The following is a 13,412-nucleotide window of genomic DNA, read 5'->3' as shown; positions in this document are numbered from 1 at the left end:
GTCCATCGTAGGAAAACCATCAAAACTTTTGCCTTAGGTCACCATAAGTTTCACATTTCTAGGGTTCTTTGACGATTTTTTGAACTTCACCTGCAATAACGCCATTCATTTAATTAGTGTTTCAGCTGTGACTTGTATTATTTGGCATATGAAACTGTTTCATGGCAATGATATGAATGTAAGGAAGCATTACCTTAATGCTTCAAATGGACACGAGTAGCTTCGTATTGCAAATATCGGCATTTTCGTCGAATTATACGAGTTCTCTTTTATAAATATGATAATGCTTCATTAGATCGTCAACTAACACGAGGCTCTGTTCTTCCAGTGAGCACGCGTTTGATGTTGAAAAGAAGAATCCATTAACTCTAAGACATACTTTGTTAATTACATATTTACTTAATATGTAATTAACACGGCAGAAGGAGCATGTAGTCTCTATAGCAGCGTTTCCCTTGTTAGATTCCCAACGTTTGTATGTAATATTTGAACTACCTCGAATGTTTTTATTTTATCTATTCAATTTAAAATAGCTTTCGTCTTCAAGGATATGTATCAAATCAAACTTATTTTAAAAACTTCATTATGATATAAAGGTTTAAATTGTCATCAATTTTGTATAGTAACAGACTCATACAACTTCACATTTCGATAAAATTTAAATTATTAAGGAAAGTACGTAATTTTTTACGTTTCATGTAATTTAGCTCTTTCGTGGCGACGGACGAGATAACTCGTTTTCCAGCAACATTCGCTGTGCTCTATTGTATTAGTGAATATGGTTACTGATTGTAATTTATTATTATTTTTTAAAGTGAACTAAACAAGTTTCAAATTAATTTGCGATTTGTTTTAATTTTAGTGCTGTGGGGGAACTCTAAGCGCAGAGGATAGGACAAAGGCACGTTATTGTCGCGATGAAAGTGTTAAACACTAACACACCTATTTTCAGTTCTAATGAAGATTATGAGGGTTTTCTTAACATGTAAGTTCGAAAATATGAAAATTAGCAACTAATTCTTTTCGTACAGTATTTTCTCAAAAAACAAATCTTTTTTTTTTTATTGTTCAGAGAATTTTTACTCTGGTTCTGTTTAAAATTTCGTTGCTATTGAATAATTTATCAAAGAAAAATATAATTGAAATTTAAAAAAAAAATTATTTGTTTATTTGAATGAAATATTGACTATTCCCTCCTCCCATCAAATTCCGTAAAAAAAGAATTAGCGATTTTGCAGATGCTATCTCAGCTTAGAAGCCTAGAAAAGAAAAAAAGAACGCCTGTAGGCTACTTATCCATTTTGTTTTATAGACCAATAATAATGAATGCACATTGAAGTAGACCAACAGTCATCAACAATGGATGAAAACACCTATTTGCGATTTATCTTGTATCTGTTTTGTTCTTGTTCTCATTGAGTTTCCTTTATTGATATCTGTTCATTAAAACAATATCTTATAGTTCTCTCATAAAACTTAACTTTTTTCTCACTGAAATGGAGCCATTCAACTTCATAAAAAAAAATTTATAGCACTTTATGCTTATAAAATAATACAAAGATAGTTTATGGATCAATGCAAGTTCAATGCACGCTATCTGAATCAGGCATTTATCTCAGATGGAGTGGTAATTCACGCAAAACTGTGAGAATCTTTGCATTGTGACTCGTAATATTAACCCTGAACGATTTTTTTTAAAAAAAAATTTGTCGTCTTTTATTTTATATTATTATTTAACAATATATCTCAGTTTTTTTTTTACCTGTCACAAGTCGACCTGAGTTTTTCTGATGGGAATGATTAAAAATATATAACTTTATTCCTCTCTGCGTCAGATAAATTTTCCTTTTGTTACCATTTTGTATAACTTATTTCCTAAAATCCATTTTAAAAGTAATAGGCTGTTGAATTTCAAATACGCTGCCGAAATTTGCATTTGTTAGGCATGACCTCCCAATGCAAATGTGATGATTTGTTCTCCAATTCTCTTTAACTTCTCAACTTAAATCTTGAACGAACTATATTTTATACTTTATCATCTAAAATAACTTTTCTAAATAAAATTTTAGCAATTTACTGAGGTATTTTTGAACATATATTCTTATGATATGTAAAAGAAAATAGTTTTTTTTCTTAACTTTTTTCAAAAAACCCCAGGGGTTAGTTTGACATAGATTAAATTTTAAAAGTTCAAGTTCGCGATGCAGATTTCTATTTTATATTCAAAATACAGAAAAGAGGCGATAAATTCAGAAGTCGAATTATGAAACTTGTTTGGAAGACCAAACTGGAAAAAAAAGGAAATAAAAATTATAATTCATTTTTGCTTCATAATTATTGCAAAATCAGGTAAACCGGGGAGAGTACAATATAAAAAGTTGTTATCAAGAATGCTAATATTATTCAGCGCACAGAGTACTCTGAATACAAGTATATTCAAAAACTCTTTTGTACTTCACGCACAAAAGAGTGCTAAAACGCACTTCAAAGAAACATACTTAAAAAATCGGAAAGTTCGTCAGTTGTCGGACTATCACACCGTTTCATAACAAACGAAGTACAGCTTTGAAATTTCTGCTTTCAATGAAAATTTATATCTTTAAAAAATATTTACCTAACAAGTTTTTTCCGATAATAACATGAATCAACTAAATCAAGAGATAATCGTACACAATCAATATACACTGAAGAGCCGAAAAAACTGGTATACCTGCCTAATAACGTGTAGGGCCCCCGCGAGAGGTGCCGCAACGCGACCTGGCATGGATTCGATCAATGTGTAAAGTAGTGCTGAAGATAATTGACACCATGAATCTTGCAAGGCTGTCTATAAACCAGTTGGAGTAAGAGGGGGTGGGGATATCTTCCGAACATCACGCTGCAAGGCATCCCAATTATGTTCAATAATGTTCATGTCTGGGGATTTTGGTGGCCAGCGGAAGTGTCTAAATTCAGAAGAGTGTTTCCGCATGAATAATATTTTTAATTCGATTCGCTGCTAAGACAGCCTGGCATTTTAAAATATAGGCTGATAAAAATAAAAACAGTCCAAATAGGGAATTCATCGCCGAATTGTAAAAGTAAAATATATGTTATTATTAATGTTATTATGACCGTTTTAAGGACCACATTTAATTTGTCCACCCTGTGTGTATGAGAAATAAAGTACTGTCAAAAATTTTCCAAATCTGAAAAAATGAAAAATTTCCACTTTTCTGTAAAATAGGAAAAAAATTCTAAACTGATAAGAGAATGAACAAACCAATTACCATTCTCTACTACCACCGAATTTGAATCCGGAGCGGAACAGCCGTTATAGTTCATGATAAATCTGAACAGCACCCTAATATTGTCATAGAAGCACTCCTTTTCAAGAGCATCTTGAAAAATATTTTCCGTTGCCGCTGCCGTATGCAGCAGAACTGTCAAATATGTAAATATAGTTTGTCTACTGTAAGAACTCCCCCCACCACAAAGTCTGAGGCCGTCTGCTGCTATGGACGCAAGAATAGTGCATTTCAAGGAGGGTAGCTTCTCTTCACTCTAGGGCTAACACAACAGACCGAAGAAAAAGCCGACCTTTCTAGTCCCTCTCGCCGACCCAAGCCAAAACCTGTCCTAAACAGTGACCCTACTCCCTTACTTGAAATAGTCATATCTCGTTACCATAGTCACCACCACGGGTCCAGATGAATGGCTAGAGGAGTTCTCACTTTAGACAAACAATACAAATATTTCTTGGTTTCGTCCTCGCTTCAAAGAGTAAAAAACAATATTTATAAACAGTTGTTTACTTAAAATTCTTTAATAAAATTAAATGTGTTAAAATGACATAAAATGAGAACTATTGAAATATGACTTTTTTTTCTGTATGAACATTAGCCATATTGCAAAGAGAAAGTGCAAGGGTGGTGGTTTATTTAAAAAAAAAAAAATATCTAAAGAAAGCTGTTGCTAAAGCGGTTGAAAGGTATTTCGGTATTTAAATATGTAATCAATTACTTCACTTTCTCTAAAAGTGGAAAGACATTGTCGTGAGACAGGAAGCATAACAAATGGATCGAAGATGTCCTCATTTTCTGTTGGGAGACTAGACTGGGTCAACAGGCAGTCAAAGAGAAGAGTCAATAAGCCAAGAACGACGGATCTGACGGTGCAATAATTTTGCCCAGAAATCCAGGCCATTTGCTTTCTTAAGAATTTAGATATGAAAAGAGCAAATGTCACCAAAGAAGGTGCTGACACTAACCTTTCGAAAGAAAGATTTTTTTTTTTGGAATTTTAAATTAAAAAAGGAAACGAAATAGTAAAAATCAATTTAAATTATACTACTTTTACCATTATAGGAATAAGATAAAATGAATAAAAAAATTATTTAAATGCCTTCCCAAAGCTTGAGCATCTTACTTGTCATCTAATTGCAATTTATGGCTGTAATAAAAAAATCCTAAGCCTAATTTTTTTTTTCTTTTTGGTTTTCTTAGATGGCTTCATAAAATAAATAGATATTATTAAAAAGATTTGCAAAGAAGAAAAATCTATGCACATTTATATTAAAGTGGAAGTTAAGAATTATTTTCGTTTTCATTATTTTTGATATAGTAAAATATTTATAATTTGTAAAAATTCGGAATGTATAAATGACCAGATCACTTGAGCTAAAAGTACCCGAGGCATTAAGTCGTTTCAAGTTATAATATATTTATTTATAGTTATTAGGAAAATTTAAAAAGAAAAATATTAAATAATGACAAAATGCTGACTGATTGCAAAAAAATAAAAAAGTTTTACTAAAAATATTTGCTTATTTCACTTTTCTCAAAATTTTTGTAATAAAAATATCAGGGCCGTGATACCCAGGGGTTAGAGAATTGGATTTTGGTACGGAAGGTTCGGGGATCGATCCGCGACTCCACTAAAATCGCCGAGTACATGCGTTTAATTCGTAAAATCTGTAGAATCGAAAGTTCTGTGATCAGTCGCTGAACAGTACCATGAGTACGGGGATCTGGAGAAAACTTCCTTCCTCTTCAGATCTATGTCTAAATTGAGGTAGTGGCCTCACAAATTGTGATGGTATGTCTTCGGATCATCTTCAGGGATGTTTCCTAGACTGTCGCCAATTGCCCATTGTGCAGCCTAGTGCGACGTAAATAAAATACCAACCAACAAAACTATCAACCTGATCTAGTTCACTACGCATTCATATGTGATGACAACATTCTGGCATAATTTAAAGTAAAATGCTTCTTTTATTTATTAAATATCACTACAGGCAGTTTAAAAATGCAATATCTTGTCTTGTAAGGTATGAATTTTTCAGAGCGTGCGTCCCAATGATGTGACCCGGGTTCGAATACCAATGATGGCTGGGATACGAATTCCGCATCCGTCTCGCACCGACCACAGTGCTGACGTAAAATATTCTCAGTGATAGATGGATCGTAGGTTAGTGTCCACTTGCAGTCAGGCTGACCGTTGGAAGTTTTCGTGGTTTTCCTCTCTATGTAGCGTAAATGTGGGTTAGTTCCATCAAAAAGTACTCCACAAAAGCAAATTTATTCCAATATTTGATCCAGGAAATCCCTTGTCTTCTGGATTGGGTTCAAAATTACAAGGCTATAGAGCTGAACATTACTCGTAACTCCAAAATTGGGTCGGCTGTTCAATGACGGTTATAGTATGAAATAAAAAATATTAAAACACTTAGTTTTAAATGACAAAATTTGAAATGAATCAGTTGAAAATTTCCAGAGAAATAGCCAATTACAAATGCATTTTTCATTAATAATGTTAAGTCTTAATGTTTGTTTCACAGAAACTATTCAACCAAGTTATTTAAGTTCTTTAAATTGTTATTATTTAAAATTACGTGCTTAAAGAGAACCTAATCATGTAACCATTTAAACATATTTATACCCTGCAATTTTTATTGATTTCAATCATTACTGAATTAAAGAAACTAAGTTTTGCTTATGAATTTTTCTTAAAATTACCTTTCGTTAAACCAATCTTATAAGTCCCAAAATGTTCTTATTATAACAATCGATCGCAAAATGAATTTGAAAAAAGTTAATTTAAGGAGATTCGAGCTGTCAACCGATTTCCTTCTATTTGGAACCACATTTTCCGAATTGCTACTGCCTCCTATGTTTTTCAGGGACAACAATCTTAATCTCTAGGGGGAAAAAAGGCATATAAGGTAAGGTATATAGAGGCATGGAAGGTATAGTTTCAGAGAATGTGTAGCGCGCACAAAAATAAATAAATATAAAAGGAACCATCCTAAATAATTTTTGATCTAAATCTAATGATTGGATCTTCACGTCCTAGGACTTAATCTTAGTAGCTCGACGGGATGACTTCAAGTATGCTAAGCAGTGCTGACGATTTTTTAAGTTATGAAATGAAACACAAAAACGCGCTTTCTCTGATTAAACAGCCTTTTTTTTCAAAGGATATGGATTCCTGATCCTAAAAATACGGGGTGGTGGCCACAATCTATGAAATATGATCCCAATAGTTTCTTCAGGAGAGCGGTCCTAAGTTTGGACCCCTTTATCTTAATTTCACTTTTTGCGCATTTTTCCATTTCTTGAAAATTTTTCAAACGAATTGAAAAATTTTTGTACACAATATTTTAAATCGTCGTCTATCTAAAGATAATTCCAGGCATAATATCGTTAATATTCATTATTTTTTATTACTTTCTTTAATAAAAGTCAAAAGTTGTCAGAATTGTAAGGCATGCAATTTTTATATCATTTTAAAAAATGTAATTTTACATAGCAAAATACAAAATCAGTTGAATAGCTCTAGAAAAATCGAATTTTATAAAACGCCATATTTTTATTAATTAGCATATTTCAGATCACCCCCTCAAACCATTAATATTAAGTCCTAGAACGTGAAGATCGAAAATTAATCAAAGTTGTCTTTTTTTGTGCATGGTACGTCAAAGTAAGGTATACTTTCAGACGATGTTTCAGATTTGTTCGATTTCGCAAGTTATCAATATGATTAATTTTATTTAATTTTATTTTTTTATAATTTTATAACTATTCGTTGAACAGCAGACCTAAACTTGAGTTTACGGCTACTAATGTTCATCTCCATAGCCTTGTAATTTTGAACCCAATCCAGAAGACAAGGGAACTAATGGATCAGTACCCCCGTCAGATTTAACATGCATCAGTCACCATTTAATACACGAGGATTCTTCGGCTGGCTGGATGCGAACTCCCGTTCTCACAAACATAAGTTCAACGCTCTACCAACCAGACTGCCCCGGGCCCCAATACCACTAATTTGTATTTTTAAGCTGTTGTCTTTTAAGTCTTAATGTTTCTTATTTTATTACCTGAAATCCAGATATTCATCGATTTTTTCTGAAAGCTGAGTTTCTAAGTCGAAATTAATTTAGTATTTCCGATGCAATTTTAGTGAAATTTCTGGTTTAGTTCGTATTTTATTTCTTTTTAACATGTTTAGAAATTTTATTTTAGCAATATTTTGTAAATTAGTTATTAGGCTGGGAATTTTATTTATTATTATATAAATTTCATATAATTTATTATTTTATTTATATATCATTTATTATTATAATATATAATTTATATTATTTATAATTATTTATTATTATATTAATTTCATACTTATATTTTATTCCCTTTTATCGTATTTTTTCACTTAAAATTAATTAAAAATTTTATTAAAAGATTATTATATCATTTCACTCTTTTAGGATAAACAATAAAGTTTTATAAAAAAAAAATGGAACAAAATTAAATTGATCGAATTTTATTTTCAATCTAACAAATTTTACTTTCAATGTGTGGGGAGGGGGAAATGGCATATTAATCAACATAATTAAACAAAAACATCACTTAAACTCTCAATCGCTAACAGTTAAAAAAAAAAGATTCAAAAGTCACGAATGAGTTTGTATTTCTGTAGTTTTTATTGAGGTTTCGTTTTATGAATGGGAATTTAAAAACGATTACAGTTTATTTATTTTTTTCTCATTACCTTTTCCAGTAATAAATACGGATTTCCGATGAAAAGTTTCAGTCAAATGACAGAAAGGAAAGAAAAAAAAGAAAAAAGAAAGAAAGAAATCGTAATGATGTAACTTATGATCCGTTAATGTGATAAGGGATGCGTCACAACTATGCAAGTTGTTTTATTTTTCTCTGAAATTATTGTTGGTTTTTATAATGACAGGTATGGTTTTTTACAAGTTCAATTCCTTTCCGAACCGGAACTACAGCCAATCATAATGCTTTAAAGCCTGAAGCTTTGTCACTTCCCTATGGCCGTAAACATTTCACAAGCTTTTCGAAAGGCTTCTACTCTCCAAACAACCCATGTGACCCGCCGGAAATTTCCGGAAAAAAAGAACGCAGTCGCATCGTTAACCTCTTAGAAAGAAGTTTGATTCCTCCTGAACAAGTAGTCTAACAATTCCAGCTCAACATCATTTCAAACAATGCTTAGGATCAGTCTTCATTCACTGAAAATGATGCTCGCAGTAACGATTCTCTTAGCGACATTGTGCGCGTGCGCTAATGCAATTGATAGGGACATTAAATCAAAAGGACTTATGAGTGATTTGGTTCAAAAACCTATTTTTTATTCTGGTGAGATGAGAAATGTAAGTCTTCATACATTTTTATTTTTTTAAATTATAAACTTTAATTGGAAATTGAAACATTTCACGACTTTAATATGCTTATTAATATACTTTAATATGCTTATTAATAATTTAGGTAGAAAATTTATAATTATTTAATATTATATGTACCTTAGCATAAAAAAACTTTTTTTATGGATTGAAAATGTTTAAGAGAAATCCTTATTTTTAATTCTAATCAATATTGTGTCAATAAAAAACTTTTTTTAATTTCTATATTATAAGTGTTAAGTATGTCAATTATTAAGAGGAAATAAAAGTAATGATTAATTTTAATTGATGTAACGTTTAATTAAACAATTACATCTTTATAAACTTTATATCTAAAGTGATTGGTCTCTTACGATACTTGCGATAAAATACTTTATATTTCAGTGAGATGTCGTATATTTAACACCTAATTTTTAACTACTCGTAACTTTAATAAATGCGAACTCATAGTACTTGTAGTTTTAAAGTACTTACAACAAAGTTCATCAAAAATACTTTTAAGGAGTCAAATGCTTTTCATAATACTGCTTTTTTTTAAAAAAAAGAAAAAATATATGACTGCTGTGTAAAAATCTGCTCTCCTAAATAAATAAATATTGTGTCATTTTTTTTAGCTATAAACCTTAGCAATTTCGAAAGCGATATTCCAATAGGTTAGTTATAAATTATGTAACTATCAACTCTATATATTGTAACTATTAACTCTCCGTTTAATGAAAAATTAAATTGTCAAAAATCGCTATCATTTGCTACATTTGATGACAATATTTAAAAATTTTATTAATAGATTTTCGTGTATAAGCAATAAATAACGAAATACTCCGATACTATTCCTAGAATATTTTTACGAAATTATAGAAATATTTCTCTAATTAAAATTTGGTAAATAAATAAAAATAATGTTTTAATGACTAAAGTTAATTGTTAAAATCGAAAAAGAGAGAAATGTTTTCACCTAATATTTTCGACATTGTTTAAATTTTATTAGAAAATGTCGAACAATTTATAAAGAATATTTTTATTTTAAATATAAAATATCAATTATGTATTGCAAGAAAAAATAAAAGAACAGTCAAAGGTTTAATAGAAATTTAAATAAAATACATTGCTTATTACAGCTATTAATACCGAATTTTAAACATTCACTTTTCTGAGTTAGTACTAAGTAAAAAATAATTGAAAATTGAATGCGTTCAAATGAAAGCAATAGATTTAAACCTTTAGAGTTCATTACCTATTATTGCCTAAGTTTGTGCAGATGCACCTTTTGTATGCACCTTTAACTTAATTTGGTTTTATATTTCTTAAAATTAATTATTTCTTATTACTTAAGTTCTTACTACTGTTCTAAAGTTCGCTCAATGAATAGTTTAAATTATCTTTCGAAATGACAATTATAATAATTTTATTCGAACAAAAAAAGTAACTTTAAGTAATCTGTGTGTAAATACTATTCATCTATAGAGATAAATTTGAACTTCGAAAATAACAAAAAATACAACACATTAAAAATTATTCGTACTTGCATATACATATTCTTTTCAGTTTTTGTTTTTTTTTTTTTTTGTTTTTTTTAAGTTTATCACATTACCGTGGAAGATATCCTTTCTAAACAATATTAATATTAAAAATTTATTTAAATATAAAACCCCAATATGACAGAAAAAGTTTTGTTTCAAAAATATTTATTTGGAATTTTTGTTTCAAAAGAAAAAAAAACAAGTCCCATGAGATTTTTTATTTAATTTTTAAGAAGTCAAACCTTTTAAACTGTTTAATTTTTGAATGTCTTGAAAAAGATTCTAAAACGTTTCAAAAATGATGAAAATGTTTATTACGTAAAATATAATAATATCATGAATATTTGAAACTACAAACGTATGTCCATTACTCTATCTACAGTATTCTATCATAATATGTATATAATATGTATATTATGTTTAGAAATATGTTTTAATGTTTTAAATAAACCCAATATGGAAAAATTATAAATATCAATTTCTTTAAAAATTTAAACATTGCATAGTTGTAATAGTTTTACCATACACCTTTTGCATGCTGAACACACAACAAAAACTATGAAATTTTTATAAAATTGCTCAAAATTTTGCTAAAATTTAATTTCTTTGCATTCAAACAATTTTTTTTAAACTTAATACCGGCCATTAAGGAAAAAATTAATTTTAGTTTAAAAAAAACAATTGCTTTATGAATATGTATAAACACACAAAGAAAAAAGTATAGTCAAAACTTCCAGAATATGGTAAAATTTACTGTGTCTGGTTCTATGGGAGCTACCAAAAGCTCGGTAATTTTTATCGAAGAGCTTAGAATGATTACTTTTTGAAGCACGCGTTCGATTTACGCCGATTCTGTCGAGACTTCTTACGGCTTTTTAATAAATATTTTGGCAGTTACACACAGATTACATAGATTTCTAAGCAATTTTTAAAACCCAGATATTTTTTTTTTAAATGATACTATAACGACTCAAGAATCTCAAAATGCGCATATGAGTTATCATATGCGCATAAAACCTTCCAATTTTCGAACACTTAAGTTCGTTTTGCACCGATTTCCAAGGTTTTCAATGGCAATACCGAAATTATTTATGTGGATTTCTACATGATTTTTCCAATTTTTCGTACATGATTTTTCCTACATGAATTCTTATTTTTTAAACATGATATTATATGAAAACGCGGAATCAGAAATTTAAGGAATTGGGCGAAAATCAGAAAAAGAAGATTTTTTTCTACGATGATTCTTGAAAACACGAGCGAAAACGGGAAAAAAATCGATTGTTCGATCTAAATTCTCTGACCTATTTTCTTAAAAATAAGTATTAAAATATAAAAAATGTCAGGTCGTAATTGAAAAGTTAAGCATAAACGCCAGTCAAAATTTATCAATATAGTTATATCAATGTTGATATGATTCATCGTTCCATATATTAAGGTGGCAGTAAATTTGAATGTTTTAACAAATTCCAACATTTCTAACGGTGTGTGTATAAAGAAGAAAAACAAAACTTTTATTTGAAATAACAAAAAAAATTACTAATTGCTACCTCTTTTTAAGTTTTTGTTATTTCTGCCTGGAACGGTAATAGAAAACTTTTATTCAAAGAAAAAGAAATAAAATGAAGATTATTCACTTTTACATGGTCTTTGAACACGCTTTGCAATTATTCAACTTATTTTACTTGTTCCGCAATGTTTCCTTAAGTATGGAAGCTCATTGTTTTTAATCAATGTTGTGAAAATAAAAAGCAGTCAACGTGTTTCTATGACGTGATGAATTATTGCATTTATTTCGCAGTGACATTTTCCCGTTTCTCATAAACTTATACGGGAATTTTTATTAAAGAACTTAAACAGTACATTGCAGAAATTTCTACTTTTATGTAGTTGCTGGTTTGTTTAAAACTACCTGTCTTTCACAAATGAGCCAAAAGATAGTTGATATTGTAAACTGTTACGTATGTGAAATATTAATACAATTTATATTAACAATTCACTTTTTGAAATTCCGTGGTTAATTTTTTTTAATTAAATTTTTTTTAACAGCATTAAATTCTAACACTATGATATCTCATTCTGTAGACAATTTTTTTCCATTTAAAAAAGAGAGTGGTCTATCAAACAGTGCAATTCATTATAGAATTTTTAAAGAATTCATTAATCTTAATGTTACAAGTTTTTTTAATTAATGAAGCCGCGTTGATAGAAAAATATTGGATCAGATACGAGTAAGTGGGATAATGTTTTTTTTAAAAATGGAGAATTTTCAAGAACTATTGAACTGATTTATTTTAGATTTTATCGCTTAAAATTACGTGCTTTAAGAGGATATAGTCGTTTTATAATTTTACAATTCAGAGTTTTTCGAACATTATAAAATTAAATTCTTAAAATAATAACTAATTACTATAAATAATTTGTTGTGAGAAGTTATATTTTGCTAATCGTGATTTACTAGTTGGTAGGAAGACTTTTTGATTCGAAGAAGGTGCAGATATTTTTTATTCCTTTTTTTAAGACAAAGCAAAGTAGTAAAAAAATGAAAAATTTTAATTAACATCATAAATCCAAACTTTCGATTGATTTTCTGATTAACTTATAGGAGTATATCTTGCAAATAATATTTTCCCTGCTCCTATCCATTATATATTGGAGAAAAGAAATTCAAATCAGTAGGAAAAAGGAAAGTTTAGCCTGAAAGGAAATTTTTGGACCTGGTTAATTACAATCGGTGCTTATTAATTAATTGAGATATCCTAGGTTATTCAGGTTGGCACATTGCATCTTACACTATAGGAAATTTTGGATAATGATTAGTGATAATGTTCAGATTTGCTGCGACTGTTATATGGTGCAGGCTAAACAATATTATCGTGCAATTTAGTCCTTCTTTATTGTTCGTCTTGACGTTCATCTTTCTTCCTTTGCTAGAAATTTTGAAGTATCTTGAACAACAATTGTTCAATTTTGCTGCAACCTGAATATTGATGTAAGATGAAATTTATTATCGTACTCCTTAACTTGATTACACACTATGAAAAAGAATCTGCTCAAAACTACCTGAATATGATAAAATTTACTGTGTTTCTGTCTCTGTGGGAACACTAAAAAGCACGGTAATTTTTACTGAAGCTCTTTGGTAATGATTTTGGTAACATTAGCGGTAAAATATAGTTTCATAGTATGTGATAAAAATTGGAAAATGT

Source organism: Parasteatoda tepidariorum, chromosome X1 (genome assembly GCF_043381705.1).
Source record: "Parasteatoda tepidariorum isolate YZ-2023 chromosome X1, CAS_Ptep_4.0, whole genome shotgun sequence".
Classification (NCBI taxonomy): Eukaryota; Metazoa; Arthropoda; class Arachnida; order Araneae; family Theridiidae; genus Parasteatoda; species Parasteatoda tepidariorum.
Note: the sequence above shows the minus strand (reverse complement) of the source record.